The sequence below is a fragment of the Triturus cristatus genome, chromosome 11 (genome assembly GCF_964204655.1).
Source record: "Triturus cristatus chromosome 11, aTriCri1.1, whole genome shotgun sequence".
In the NCBI taxonomy this organism is placed as follows: Eukaryota; Metazoa; Chordata; class Amphibia; order Caudata; family Salamandridae; genus Triturus; species Triturus cristatus.
Window position 1 is genome coordinate 1109757948 of NC_140594.1, and position 16253 is coordinate 1109774200.

Below are 16253 nucleotides of genomic sequence, written 5' to 3' on the forward strand. Positions count from 1 at the left end.
GAAGATAAAGATGAACCTGAAAGCAGAGGGGACAGAGTCTGGGTCACAGCAAAGTGACCAGGGAGCTCACAGCAAGGAGCTCGTGGAAGTCGGGTGCTTCAGGTGTAGAAGGTACAGCTGGGCTCTGCAGTCACGGGCTCCGGGAGGCTTCAAGGAAGGCCAGCTTCTGGAGGGCGACTGTCCCACGTCGGCTGAGGGTCGCTGCGGTGTTAGTGTCCCGATTGGATCCACTAAGCATTGGCAACCGCAACCCACGCAAGATGAACAAAGCAGCTGCTGGTGCAGACCCACGAGGTTTGAGGGTGCTCTCCTTTGCAGGAAGCGTAGAGCAGGCCTGGAGCAACCAGGAGAACTCTTGGAAAGGAAGATTGTCCTCCGTCGGGGCCCACAAGTCGAGAGACAAGGGACCGCGGAAGGCAGCAAAATGGAGTGTGTAAAAGGGCTCCCACCGGCCACCGGAGCGGGCCAGGGAGCTGAGAGTTGGCACAATTGCTGCTGGATGGTTGGCTCAGAAATGGGCCAAAGCACAACTTCCCCACTGGTCGGGGTCGTGTGCTGGACAAGAGGTGGCCGGTGTCTCGGGGTATGCGGGGATCTCGACACCCACGTGGTCCAGGGTGCTCAGACTTGCTGGGCACACTCACAGGATGCTGGGATGCACTGGAGACCCACCTCGAGGTTGCTGGAAGGCGTCAAAGGTCGTGAGAGCCACGAAGTTCCAACCGGGTATCTTGTAGTCTTTTAGGTGCCTGCCAAGCAGGGGGATAACTCCTTTATCCCAAGGGAGATTTCTTCAGTCAGCTGGGCAGCAGCTCGTCGAAGGTCAGTTCTGTGAAGTTCTGGACGAATCTAAGGCTCTAGGGCAAAGTTATTCCCATATATCCCCAAGATTAGGGGATGGTCCAAAATAGAGCCTACCAATCAGAGTAGAGGCGGGAAAGGGTGGCTACACCCACTCCCCTTTGTGTGTTTCCCGCCTGGGCGAGGGGCAGGATGCCCCTGAACCGGTTCCAGGCGGTGTATGCAGAATTGGGGCTCTGCAGCTGCCTACGTGCAACTCTGAAAGGACATTTGGTGCACCCACCCTGTTCCAATCCACATTATCCTGTCGCGATGACGTGATTCACTTATAATGCGGTTTAGAGTATATGGTATGGCTACACTACAAACAACCCAGTAACGGTTTTACGAAGGTTGCAGAGAGGTCCTACTCACGTAGGGGTCCCCCCTCACACATACCTCAGCACCCAGCCCTGTAGGATTACCAGGGCCTGCCATAGGGGTGACCTATGAGAGTATATGTGTTGTAATGGTATGGGACATAGGGTACCTACATCCCTGTAAGGGGTGCTAGCACCACCTTACCCAGGCTACAGTAGTGGCCTGGTGGTGTCAGTTTGGGTGGCTGTCCCAGGGTGGCACAATAAGTGCTGCAGCCCTGGTAGGCCTACTGGGGGACCCATGCCCTGGGTACCTAGGGTACCATCTACAAGGGACTGGTAGGGCATGCCCAGCATCCAATTATGTTTGTACCTAGAGTACTCATAACAGTTTTAGGGAGAAAGCAGATAGGCTGGGGTCCTGGATAGCAGGATCCCAGCCAGACTAGTCAAAAACCACTTAAATACCAGGCAAAAAGTTGGGGGCAACCATTAGTCAGATTCCACTCTCCTACAACGCGACTCTGGAACCCACTAGGATTAGTAGTGGATTATTATAGGGAAATAGGAATTAATTTGAGTGGTGGACATGTGAGTCTGTTATTTGGACTGAGTAGGATAATGGAGGGATAGAAGAGGGAAGAGTCTAGAAAGTGTTATTTGGGAGATCATGCTAGTCTTTGTTGTCAGGCATCATTATTGTCCTTTCTTACTGGCTCCAGCCAACCCTCCTTCCTTCCTGATTTTTCTGTCTGTTCCACTGGAATTTTATAAATACCAGAAGGCAAAGAATCACTGCAAGTGATTTAAAAAAATATGATCATGTTTATTTAAGAATCTGATATCCTCAAGAGGAATGAAAATCAGCACAAAGACTGACTGAGATTTGAACTCGTCACAATACATTACAAAAACAATAGGGTCATTGACTGAGTGCAGCACTTTGCAGAAATTGCCCCATGAGTCCAGTTTAGTGTTAAGAAAAACAATTAACTCTCAACTTCCTCCCTCCTCATCTCATCTGAATGCAGACGTGCTTGTGAACTTTGACCTCTGATGAGCCATCGATTTCCACTCTGCACATATATTGATCGCACTCACATCTATTGGATTTCTCGTGGGTGTCAGAAAGCTCCCTCTTCTGTGGCCATCACTCCCCACTTCCGGGCAGGGTGAAATCGTCTACACAGGTCTACTGCTAATGTGCAAGCAATCATAAGTGTGCACTCAAATGCACTTAATACGGATTAATAGTTGACAATTCACCTAAAACAAAATCATCCATATTTACAGAGACTTAGTAATTGTTGAGTGCAGAGTAGCAAAACCTTTACGTGAGTTAATGGAAACCTATCTCCTCCTTTATATAGCAGGACATTTTAATAGGAGAAATAGAAGCCACTGTATGAGGATATGGCTAGCGCCATCAGGTGAAATCAAAAAGGCAACTTGCAACAGTGGCTGAGATCTCCGCTTGCATGTGATAAGTTTCTATTAGTAACTTTACACTCATAAATCCATTTGGAGGAGGCTTCACCGGGGTGGAGACATGAATATCTACACTTAGATATAAATCTACACTCGGAAATGGTGAAAAGCAAAAAAAAACATTTAGCCTTTGTTAGAAGGGCGACCTCCAGGGAGTCAGATGGTGTCGGACTGACTACCCCGAGAGGCACCGTTCCGTAAGGATGCAGCCGAGCGCCGCTGGGAGGCCTCCTGGGCGAGGTCCTTCTCCTAGGGTCGTACAGCCAAGTAATCCCCTCCTACCACAAAGGGACACAACCAGGGTATCAAGGTTCACAAGTCGTTTATCAGCATAAAGAGTAGGTCTCCGTAGGCAATATTTACAGGTGGATCAAAGGATCCAAAAGAGTCTCGGGGTTAGGTTAGGAACGGGGGTAGCGGGACAGTCTCAGTATCAGCCCGGGACGTAGTCCGCAGGGTTCGAGGGGTCACTTCGGTGAGGTCGAGCCGCGACGAGGTCAGCAGGGCTCCGGTGGTTGCTTCAGCGAGGTCGAGCCGCGACGAGGTCAGCAGGGCTCCGATGTTCCGTGAGGGTCTTCTTCTCAGCAAGGAGGAGCCGCGACGCAGTCAGCAGGGCTCGAGTTCTCAGTTCCAGGCAATGAGTCTTTCTCCGTAGGGTCAGCCGCGATCCGATCAGCAGGGCTCTGGATTCCAGGATACAACTGCTGTCCTGGTTGTGGGCTGCCCCAGATATATGGCTGGAGCCCTTTGATGTCCGGACCCTCGCGCCTGGGGGGCCGGAGGGGCCGGGATGAGAGAGTCCAGACACCCAGCGGGGGGGGTGGAGCCATCGCCCAGGGTGGCCGGAGGGCGTTCGGGCCCAGGTGTCGGGGGCCGGCGGGAGGCCCCATCGAAACTCCCCTCCTCCGGGATCTGTTGAGTGGCCACTCGACCCCTTTGGGTCGGGTCTTGGCGCCTTGGTGTTGGGGCTTCGCAGGGACCGAGGCCTGGGCGGGCCGCGTCACGAAGGCTGGTGCGGGGAGCGGGATACAAGCTCGGGGGGCCCCGAAGGGTTGGGGTGTCCCCCGTTTGGTCTGGTAGGAGGGTTTGGGACCACGCCACGAGGCCGGGTCCAACAGGCGTCCCCCCCAGCGGAAGGCAGGGAGAGTCACCCATCTTCTTGGGTGTTCTCCTCGCCGAGGCGGAAGAAGCAAGATAGGCCGTCGGCGTTGGCGTGGTCGTTGCCGGGCCGATGGTCTACAGTGAAGTCCATCCCCTGCAGAGAGATGGACCATCGCAACAACTTCGGGTTCTCGCCTCTCATCTGCATTAGCCACCGCAAGGGCCGGTGGTCGGTTTGGACCCGGAAGTGGGTGCCGAAGAGGTAGGGCCGGAGCTTCTTGAGGGCCCATACCACGGCGAAGGCTTCTCGTTCAATGGTGCTCCATCTTTGCACCCGGGGCAGCAGGCGCCGGCTGATGAAGGCCACCGGCTGGTCATTTCCCTCAGAGTTCACTTGGGACAAGACAGCCCCGACTCCGTATTCCGAGGCATCAGTCTGTACCACAAACTCTTTGCTGTAGTCGGGAGCTTGTAGCACGAGGGCGGTGCACATCGCTGTCTTGAGGGTCTCGAAGGCCGTCTGACAGAGGGGCGTCCAGTGCACCTTCTTTGGTTGCTTCTTGGAGCTGAGCTCCGTGAGGGGACCCACAATGCTCCCGTAGTTCTTAATGAACCGCCGGTAATAGCCCGTGAGTCCCAGGAAGGCCCTCACCGCGGTTTGGGTGGCTGGGGGCTCCCAGGCCATGATGGCGTCGATCTTTGGCTGGAGGGGAGCCACATGGCCGCTCCCCACTTGATGTCCCAGATAGGTTACGGATCCTTGGCCTATCTGACATTTGCTGGCTTTTATTGTGAGCCCGGCCCTTTGGAGGGCGGTCAGAACCTCCCAGAGGTGCCTCAGGTGTTCGGCCCAGTGGCTGCTGAACACCGCAATATCGTCCAGGTAGGCGGCAATGAACGCTTCTAGGCCGGCCAGTACCTTGTTCACTAGTCTTTGGAAGGTCGCCGGGGCATTCTTCATGCCGAAGGGCATCACTCGGAAGTGGTAGTGGCCATCAGGGGTAGAGAAAGCAGAACGCTCTTGGGCGCCCGGGGTGAGCCTGATCTGCCAGTACCCGGCGGTGAGGTCAAAGGTGCTAAGGTAGCGGGCTGCTCCCAGGCGGTCGATCAGTTCATCTGCCCGAGGAATGGGATGGGCATCGGTTTTGGTGACGGCATTTAATCCCCGATAGTCCACGCAAAACCGGAGCTCCGGGGTGGTGCCCGGGGCGGCAGCTTTCGGCACCAGGACCACAGGGCTGGCCCAGGGACTGTCGGAGGGCTCGATGACCCCCAGGGCCAACATCTTGGAGACCTCGGCGTGGATGCAGGCCCGCACCCGGTCGGGGACTCGGTAAGCTCGGTGTCGCACGGGGGGGCTGTCCCCGGTGTCGACGTCGTGGACACACCATCGGGTGACTCCGGGAGTGAGGGAGAAGAGAGCAGCGAAGTGATGCAGCAGTCCTTGACACTCTTGGCGCTGCTCCGCAGTCAGGGTGGCGGAGAGGATGACTCCCTCTACGGAGCCGTCCTTTTCGGAGGTTCTCAGGAGGTCGGGTAGGGGCTCGGAGTCGTCCTCGGCCCCATCGTCCGTAGCCATCAGCAGGCTAAGTTCCGTTCGGAAAAGTGGGGTTTGAGCCTGTTGGCGTGGAGAACCCGGAGGGGGTTCCTGGGGGATTCCAAGTCGACCAGGTAGGTGACGGGGCTCTTTTTCTCTACCACCTTGAAGGGCCCGGTCCATTTGTCCTGGAGAGCACAAGGGTCAACGGGCGACATGACCCAGACCTGCTGGCCTGGCTCGAACTCGATGGAGGAGGCGTTCTGGTCATACCAGCGTTTCATTTCCTCCTGGCTGGTCTCGAGGTTGGCTTCGGCCAGTTCCCGGAATTTCCAGGTTTGATTCCGCAGGGTCAGGAGGTACCGGTAGACGTCGGGCGGAGCATCCTGGACGGTAGTCTCCCAGCCTTCTTTGACCAGGCGGAGGGGGCCCCGGACAGGGTGTCCATACAAGAGTTCGAAGGGGCTGAACCCCAGAGACTTCTGTGGGACCTCCCGATAGGCAAACAGGAGGCAGGGCAGCAGGACGTTCCATTTGCGTCTTAGGGGCTCCTCCATGCCCTTGATCATTCCTTTCAATGTCCTGTTGAATCGTTCGACTACTCCGTTCCCCTGGGGGTGGTACGGGGTGGTGAATTTGTAGGTGACCCCGCATTGTTGCCACAGGGACCGCATATATTTTGAGATGAAGTTCGTGCCTTGGTCGCTCACGACCTCCCGGGGGAAACCCACTCTGGAGAATATTCCCATTAAGGCCCGGCCCACTACGGGGGCCGTCACGGTTCGGAGAGGGATGGCCTCAGGGTATCGGGTGGCATGATCGACCAGGACGAGGATGAAGCGATGTCCTTGGGAGGTTCGGGGGTCCAGAGGCCCCACGATGTCGATCCCTACCCGCTCGAACGGGGTGTTTACTGTGGGAAAGGGTTGGAGAGGGGCTTTGACTTTTCCCCCACTCTTCCCACTGGCTTGGCAGGTCGGACAGGTGCGGCAATGATTGTCCACGTCCCTCCGCATTCGGGGCCAGTAGAAGTGGGTCACCAGGTGGCTGTAGTTTTTGTCTTGCCCCAGGTGCCCGGCGAGGGGCACATCATGCGCCAGATTGAGGAGGAAGTCTCGGAATCGGAGGGGGACCACCAGCACTCGGCCGGCCCCCAGTTCCGCGGTCTTCTGCTCACTGTAGAGAAGGTCATTGTCCCAATAGACCCAGTGGGTCCCCGTTTGTTCTCCGGTGGCCTGGGCGGCTGCTTGCTGTCGGGTCCCTTCGAGGGAGGGGCAGGTTTTCTGTTCTTGGCGGAACTGCTCCCTGTTGGGGCCACCTTCTTGGCGCCATTGGGCGAGTTCGGGTAGGTCGCCGAGCGCGGCGACCTCGTCCGGGGGGATTTCTGGCGGCCCGGACTGAGCGTCGGCCTCCTCTTCGACGGAGGGGGGTGGCGGTTCGGGCCACTCCGGCTCTTCGGGGGGAGCAGGTATGCTCGGCGGGATGGCCTGGGCGGTCGTGGACCGGGTGGTTGCGCAAACCCACTCGGGTAGTCCCAGCATTCCCAGATGCTCTCGGCACTCGACGTGGGCCCAGGGTGAACTTTCCAGGTCGTTCCCCAGGAGGCAGTCTACGGGGGCGTCGTCGCGGACGGTCACCTTCAGCATGCCCGACACTCCCCCCCACTCGAAGGGAATCCGGGCCATCAGGCACAAGCTCTCGGTGTTGTCTGCCGACCGGACGGGGCACAGTACATGAGGCATGATCTGTTCGGGGGTCACCAAGTGGCAGCGGACGGCTGTCACGCTGGCTCCGGTGTCGCGGAGGGCTTCGGCCCGGCGTCCATTAATGGTGACCCACTGTTGGTACTTCTGGGTGTTGCTCGGGATGGGAGCCCGGGGCACCATTTCCCGGCTACCCAGGCATACCAAGGTCATGGCGGCGGGTTCCCATTCGGCTGGCTCTGCGTCGTCGTTCTCTTCATCTTCTCCCCCTTCTCCCAGGGCCGCGGCCGCCAACTGGCGAAGGGGTGGCCCGGTGGTCCCGGCTCGTCGGTTCACGGGGCAGGTCGGGTCACTGGCATAATGCCCTGGCTGTTGGCAGTTGTAGCACGTTACCGTCGGTCGAGGCCCTGGTCGGGCTAGGGGCGTCCCTTTTCGGGCGAGGGACGGGGACGTGTGGTTCGGGGGCGGTCCCCGGGGAGGACTCCGGGGTGGCCCTTCTGGAAAGTCTCTGTTTCGGTTCGATCCCCCTCCTCCGCCGCGCTGGCGGGGGGGCTCCGGGTTGTTCCGCTGGTACTCCCCCATCGAGTTCTGAGGGACCCGGGTGTTCACCCATCGATCGGCCTCGGCGGCGAGCTTCCGCGGCTCGGTCAGCTTGCTGTCGAGGAGGTGCTGTCTCAGCTCGATGAAGCAGTTGTTGGAGAGGTGCTCCCATACAATGAGGTCGAACAGCTGTTCGTAGGAGGTGACTTTGCTGCCCTTGATCCACCCTTCCAGGGCTCTGCTGAAAAAGTCTACGTATTCCACCCAGGTGGTACTGGGGAGCTTTCTGCAGTCCCGGAAGCGCTGGCGGTACACCTCTGGGGTGAGACCATAGCGGGTGAGCAGGGCCCCCTTCATATGGTCATAAGAGGTCATCACTGCGTCTGGGAGCTGTAGCAGGGTGTCTCTGCCTTCGCTGAGGAACCGTCCCCATAGGCCGGCACCCCAATCTTTCCGGGGTACCCGATGGGCGGTCATGGCTACCTCGTAGGCCTTGAACCATTGTTGGTAGTCGTCGTTCTTGTAGTACTCTTTGACGACATGCTTGGGGATATGTACCTTCGCCTCGGCCGGCGGAGGGTTGTCCCTGGTTCCGGGGGCGCCGGTCTCTCCATTTTTGGACTTAATTTCAAGTTCTTTAAGGCCCCGCTCATGCTCGAGGGTTAGCCTCCTCTCTTCCAGTTCTCGGTGCCGTTTTTTCTCCTCTATTTCTTCTTGCAACCGTAGTTGCTCTAGGGCCAATTTATTTTCTGCTAGTAGGAGTTCGCCGTCCAGGCGAGTCGGGCGAGCTCTAACTCGTGGGTCCGGACCCTCTTCCGTTCTCGCATCTCTTCCGGGGAGAGGCCGGTTTCCATGCTAGTTCTTCTCCCATCTGCTGGGGCTGCGGTTGGTTGCTGGTGCACGCTTGGCACCGGCTTTTCTTCGGTTTGGGGGGGAGCCGCTTCGGGCTCTACCCAGGCCCTTAGGGCTTTCTGCAGGTCTTCTTTTGTGTTTAATCCGGTGGTCGCGATGCCTTTGTCTTTACAAAACTGTTTTAGTTCCTTGTGGGTATATTCCTCCAACCGTTCTTGTTGGAACTCCGCGGTTGGGGTGGTCTCTTGGTTGCTCATAGTTACTCTGTGTCTGGGTAGGTAGTGGGTGAGTTACTCGCTGTACGATTTGCGTCGGGCTCGGATCGCACCGCTGGCCACCAATGTTAGAAGGGCGACCTCCAGGGAGTCAGATGGTGTCGGACTGACTACCCCGAGAGGCACCGTTCCGTAAGGATGCAGCCGAGCGCCGCTGAGAGGCCTCCTGGGCGAGGTCCTTCTCCTAGGGTCGTACAGCCAAGTAATCCCCTCCTACCACAAAGGGACACAACCAGGGTATCAAGGTTCACAAGTCGTTTATCAGCATAAAGAGTAGGTCTCCGTAGGCAATATTTACAGGTGGATCAAGGGATCCAAAAGAGTCTCAGGGTTAGGTTAGGAACGGGGGTAGCGGGACAGTCTCAGTATCAGCCCGGGACGTAGTCCGCAGGGTTCGAGGGGTCACTTCGGTGAGGTCGAGCCGCGACGAGGTCAGCAGGGCTCCGGTGGTTGCTTCAGCGAGGTCGAGCCGCGACGAGGTCAGCAGGGCTCCGATGTTCCGTGAGGGTCTTCTTCTCAGCAAGGAGGAGCCGCGACGCAGTCAGCAGGGCTCGAGTTCTCAGTTCCAGGCAATGAGTCTTTCTCCGTAGGGTCAGCCGCGATCCGATCAGCAGGGCTCTGGACTCCAGGATACAACTGCCGTCCTGGTTGTGGGCTGCCCCAGATATATGGCTGGAGCCCTTTGATGTCCGGACCCTCGCGCCTGGGGGGCGTTCGGGCCCAGGTGTCGGGGGCCGGCGGGAGGCCCCATCGAAACTCCCCTCCTCCAGGATCTGTTGAGTGGCCACTCGACCCCCTTGGGTCGGGTCTTGGCGGCTTGGTGTTGGGGCTTCGCAGGGACCGAGGCCTGGGCGGGCCGCGTCGCGAAGGCTGGTGCGGGGAGCGGGATACAAGCTCGGGGGGCCCCGAAGGGTTGGGGTTGCCCCCGTTTGGTCTGGTAGGAGGGTTTGGGACCACGCCACGAGGCCGGGTCCAACAGCCTTCAACCTAGATGTAGTAGTCATAATACACATGACTTAATCTACAATTGTATAGTTACATTTGTGAATAGGCCCCAAACCATGGTTCCAGTCACTAAGAGGGAAAGGCGCCTCCTATGTTCATCTCTCATGGAATGGAAATCAGCTTGTAGTGGTGTTTTACTTAGTGGGAAATTCTGCGTCACAGATGCGTGTATCAATTACTTTACACCCGGAAACAATTCTCCTAATAGTCGCAATATCTCTTGTGTGCGATTTTACCTTTCTCCACAAATTTTACACTCTGCATCCTGGTTTTGGTTAAATTAATCTCTTAGAGCAAATACATATGAAAAACTCCATGGCATAAACCAGATGTGCAGAGTATAATATGCTATTTATTACCATTGTTGCGGGAGCGGAGGGGCATGATGAGTCACCGACATGAAGCAACATAACTCCTATTGGTACTTTGTATTTACGCACATACATTGTGGATGTTAATTTGCATAGAAACAGTGATTTGTTATTGCCAGCTACAGTATTTGAAACTAGGGCCACTTCTCATTGCATATGATTTAGAAACCGCAAATATATGCCTGATTATGGAGACGGGTGATTTATTGTAAGGGTAAAGTATGTATATACATATCTCTTGGGTCCTGTGTGTGGTTCTGAAATACTAGCATACCTCATTAGTTACCCTTCAGAGCTTCAAGTAAAATCTATCGCTTTTAACAATATTTTTTTAAGATTTTGCTGCATAGTGCACTATTTGACCTATTTTTTCCAAAACATTGTTCCTCCCCATTTTTCACACTGGAGATTGTCTGTTGCTGAGTTTGTGCGCTGAAGTTTGTGGCTGTTATTAAAACAAAACCCAGGCTGCTTCAGGTTTTTAGTCCAGGCCTGTCTAATGGCAATTCATCATACACCCTGCTAGTCTTAGCATTATTAACTCCACTAACTATCTTACTACTCAGCTCTTCCCCTCTCTTTAACCTTGCCAAATCCTTGGTTCATCCCTTGGATGAGTCTGATGAACAGGACTCAACACCATACTTAGAAACTCTGCCAACAAACTGGTCCAAGCAAGCAATGGTACAACCATCATACCACAAATCACCCAACATCTCGCCCAACAGGGAAGACACAGCCCAGGCCTTTACTCTCAGGCATGAAAATCATGTAAATAGAGGACCATCCTGGACACCATCATTGAAGCCATACTAATCACAGCGGCTGTCAGAGCCAAACACTGAGAAACCCTCAGAGCAACCACTAGAACTAACACCAAAGCCATCCTATGTCAATCTCTGCTCACGTATGGCACGCTCAAACGAGCCTTCCCAATCAACATGGCAGTTCATATCCTCATGGCATATTCACCGTAAAGGACATCTTTGTGGTCAAAAGGATACAGCTCGTTATCGGGAATGGTTGTCATATCACTTCAACGTAAGCCTCCCATCTGCATAACCAGCCTGACCATCCAGCGCCGTCTCGTTTAACAGATCAGAGGATGTGGCCTAACACTAGATCGGTCGACCTCGAAGCTGGGGAACGGGGTTCGGGTCTCGGCAGGGACGCTCAACATCCTATGATTTTGGGCAAATCACTTAATCTCCCTGTGCCTAACAAAAATGAATGTGTCTGCAAGTAACGCGACTGGTGCTCATGTAAAGTGCTCTGATACCTTCGGGTCGAGTTCGCGCTATATAAAACTCCACAAAAAAATAAATCAATTCAATTCAATTCAATTAAGCTTTATTCGGTACAAATTAATGACCATAAAAGCACAATACACAGACATAATAAGAAAAAATACAAGGGCAGATTATAGTAGACATGACAATACATTAAAAACACAGTAAATTAATTAATTGATAGTAATAAAAAAAAAAAAAAATAGGAGCATTTGCACCCATAGTTAAAAACACATACTTTTCCTGGAATTGATGCATTTGTTTAAAAAGGTTGCAGTATAAAAACAAATATCCGCAGATTGCAAATTAAAAATCAGTTTCATTGCTTGCTCAACTGAACGTGTTCCGTATTTAACAAACATTGGTTTGAGGAGGGCAATACGAAAATTAGAATATAATTTACAAAATAACAAAAAAATAAATCATAGATGAGTTTCAACGTTGACACATTCTAGTTAGAAGTCTCTGCGACAAGAGTCCTGAACCCATTAAGGTTTGTTAATCAATTTTACCTCTGGCTGATGTTTTCAATAAAGTGGTTTCTTTATGCTTCTCTACCGAGGGAACTACAACACCAAAGAAAGTGGACTGACTCAATTCGAATAGAAACCTAGAAAAGAATGAAAATTAGAATCCTAGAAAAACAGTGGAGAAAAACATGACCTGCAAGAGACACCCTGGATCAGAAGCAATACAAAAACAAGCATTGGCATTGCCAATAGGTCTCGCCTTCGGGACCTTATAAGCGTTTAGCCATGCAACGGTTGATGTTGTAGAACCAAGGATATTGTGCTGCATAACTAAATATTTAGAAGGGCCCAAAGGCGAGACCTATTGGCTATGTTTTTCAATAGTGAAGGCAGTAATCCTTGTTATTGGCAGGGTGAATGTGCACACTGAGCAGCATTTGCTGCTGCTTTTGGGCCAGTCCAGACCTGGTTGCATCTTTTTGTTATTATGGTGGGGAGAAGGGTTCACATTACTTATCAGGTGACATTTGTGTCAGAGGGTGGCGCTCTGTGTCACATGACACCAAGTACTATAATGTGACCTATCCGTAGCTGCTTCCTGTTGTGCGCTTCATGCGAACTGTAACACCGTGAATCCTGATTTGTTAATCCTAAATACTTGAGCTGCTGTCGCCCTTCATTTCTTTAAACTTTCCCTTTAGATTTATTTATTTCTGAATGGTGAAAATGTCTATGACGTCCAGATAAGCCAGAAAGAACCACCACGTAGGCCGCAGTTACTAGCAGTACATGCTAGCGATAGTTGGAAACAAAATCTATAGGGGCAGAAAAACTTATTTGGATATAATGACCCGCCACCCATGTATACTGTTTATTCTCGCTTCAGATTGGGGGTTCTGCCAATGGACCAGCACTCCAGGCTGTGACAAGGTGGTGTTGTTGCCACATCTGGTCAGTGCCAGATTGACACCAGAACAATAGAAATATCTGCCCATGAGGTATTTCTTACATCAGCTAATTAAACACTATAAAACACTATAGCACTGCCACTAGAATTAAGTGGCAGTGAAGAATAGGGTTGACATAATTATGCAGCAAGGAAAGTCGAATACGTAACATAATGTGGCACAATATGTAGCAGTAATATTTCAGTTTTTTGACAGTTTAACAACTACTAGTAGTGTATGAGCAAAGCCGCACCTCATTAGTACCAGTTTAACACCTGAATGCAGCAATCGTCAACTGAAAGCTGACCAGTTAACCCTTGCAGAGGGTTTGCCACTTCGCCGAACCACATATGACCCCTTTTGTTTAGAAAATGTCTACACTTGTCTATGACTAACCTTGTCTACACTGTGTGGTACAAAGTGTGAAGGGTACAATGGGAACGGTACACAACACAGAAGGCGTACCTAATGAAGGTAAGAACCGTGGGTTAGAGGGAGACAAATCTTGCAAACCTTTAATGCAGTTTCGAGCTTAGCAAAAGTTTCTGAAAGGAAGATTCTAGAGTCCTCACTGTGAGTAATGCCGAGCACTGACTTGGGAGACACGATCAGTGTTTATTTATTCAACGGTAGCTGCCTTTCATTCAAAAGACTGATCGTGACGGATTGTGCATAGTTTGAACATTACAGTACGTGTCAAGTGTGTGTGTGGTGTGTACACTACAGTACGTGTCAAGTGTGTGCGTGGTGTGCACACTACAGGATGTGTCAACAGTGCGCCTATGACTACCGATGTTGTTGACATGTTGTAGTTGTGAATAGCTGCAGGCTTGCATTTAAAACAGAATTATTTAATTTTTGGTGGTCGGTGCCCCTCCTCACATGCATGACATACTCAGATTGCTACCGATCACAGCTGTGAGGAAATGCCCGTCTGCTACAGCTGGTGCTTGTGTATAGCGCCATGATACCTCCGGGTTGAGTTCGAGCTATATAAAATTGCAAGGCAAAAAACATGGCTCTGCGGATCTCACATGCCCTCACACGTGCACTCACTGTCACGTGCCTCAGAGGTACTCTTGTGCTCGTGGGGGAGAAACTCTCTCCCCTCCATAAAGTGCCCCTCGCTCCCAGAAGATCCACGCACTTCCTACTGGTTGGCGAAGAGTGAGACACAAGCTCTCACGTGACAATGTCGGGGTATAGCGCCCACCAAGCGCATCTCGGGTTTAAACAAGCTTCGGCATACAAACAGAACACGGTGACCAGTACAGGGTTGTTTGCTCTCCCCCACGCCCCATTGGCACACTCAGGAGTTACACCCTCAGTAATGACACAGCCAGTAGTGATACATCCAGGATTGAAAACCTCAGGAGAGACACACATGACTGACAAACTAATAGTGACACACCCAGGAGTAACACAATCTGGAGTGTAAGTACAGGGAACCCTGTCCCTGCCGGCTGGACTCATTAAGATGTGGCCTAACGGTTAGATCATATGACCTCGAAGCTGGGTTACCAGGTTCGAGTCTCTGCGGCTCAACCTCTTGTGATTCTGGGCAAATCACTTCATTTCCCCGCGCCTAACAAAACATGGATGGGCCCATCTGGAACAGCTGGTGCTCCTGTAAAGCGCCCTGATACCTCCAGGTTGCGGATCTTACACGCCCGGAAATTGCTTGTACTGTCTCCACGCAAGGAAGCTAGAGATGTTTAGGAACGACTGCTGTTGCACAAAATGCCATGAAAGTGCTTGTGTGTGGCATAGAAGGACTCCCTGCAGATAAATCACGGATTACAGTAACATAGCGCGTGACAGTAAGAAAATAACAAGCGCTCGCCATGACGTTTTCGTCGCCTTTTTCTACCGTCCCACTTGGACGGCCTCGCCTGCTAAAAGGTTTCTTATCTTTATGTGGCCATGTGTTTGGCCCCATAAAGATAAGAAACCTTTTACGCCAGCAGGAAGTCAGATGAGCCAGTCCAACTGGGACGGCTCTAAAAGAGAAAAGTGTACGTCACTGGAAGCTCTTTTTCAATGGCTGGCCACCGTTTAGCATAAAAGGTGACGCCAACCAATGGAAAAGAGGGGCGGGGCTTAAACCCCACTAGCGAAAGCTACCCAAAAACATAAAATCTCGCCAGCGAGACTGCGCATGTCTGCGCAGCCTACGCCAAGCGAGACCTAACTAGAAGGCAACAATTAACCCTTTCGCCGCGGCGGGAATTCCGCCGCGGCGCTGGGGGGTGCGGGGGGCAGCGCGGTGGCCCGGTGCTCATGACGGAGCCGCTCCGTCATGAGCCACAGTTGAGCTGTGCTCATGACGGAACGGTTCCGTCATGACTCCGCCCATTTGCGTTGTCCCCCCGCACAGGCGGGGAAACAGCGCCGCGTAGGCGGAGCGGCCGCCAACGGTCGTGTCATGACGGAACCGTTCCGTCATGAGCACACGGCAACCGTGGCTCATGACGGAGCGGTTCCGTCATGAGCGGGGAAGGGGTTAAAAAGGTGAAGAAATCTGTTTACTCCCAAAGTATCTCAGTTGCCACCAACTAACAAAAGGACTATTCATTATTACTGACACATTTCAAAAACTAGACTGCAGCCTAGACCGTGTCCATTACTTGCAAGAATTCTGCAACCATTTCACAGAAGACTTTGCAAAAAAAAAGCAAAAGTACTGAAGACCCACTTCCTCAAAGAGAGAGTCAGTAGCGAAATCAGCCTGCCAATCAGGTGGAATTATTACCTTGTTATTAGACATCCAAGACTATGTCACCTTAATCCTATATCCATAAGGAAAACAGAACTAATTATGACAATCTCCACCTTGACCCTTGGCCCCCAAGTTTGTCCAAGTACATTCTTAAAGCCACCTCTGACCCATTTGGAGTAATGGTCAATTTGTTAAAAAAAAATAAGTGCCAGGGCTCGATTCAGGATGCAGCTTGCACCAGCCCATTTCTCCTGTTTGCGCCGCCTAAAACAGAACCAACTACTATCCATTAAAGTGGGGAGGGGATGTGGTGTAATGGCCAGAGCTGCTGACTTGGGAGCTGGGGAACCATGTTCGAGCCTCGGCATCTGCTCAACATCTTGTGATTCTGGGCAAATCACTTAATCTTCTGTGCCTACCATGAGTGTGTTCTTAACTGGTGCTCATGAAAAGGTTGTTGATGATTAAGTGCTGGTGCTGAGCACCGGAAACCAGTGGCTCAAATTAAGCACTACATCAAGCCAACCCTTAAGAACCATGGACCTGACCACAAAAGACCCGAACAGCACCTGGAGCCCCTCACGGATGACAAGTAGCACTCTACAAATCTACTGAATGATTGATTGATTAAACACAGACCTATTTCATGTGGACCACTTCTGGGTGAACATGTAGACAAAGCAGTAGTCAGTCATATCTCAGAGTTCCTCAAGAGAAGCGACCGTCTCTCTGACCAACAGACGGGTTTCCAACACGGAAGAAGCTCCGAATTAGCATTAATTATGGGGATAACCTC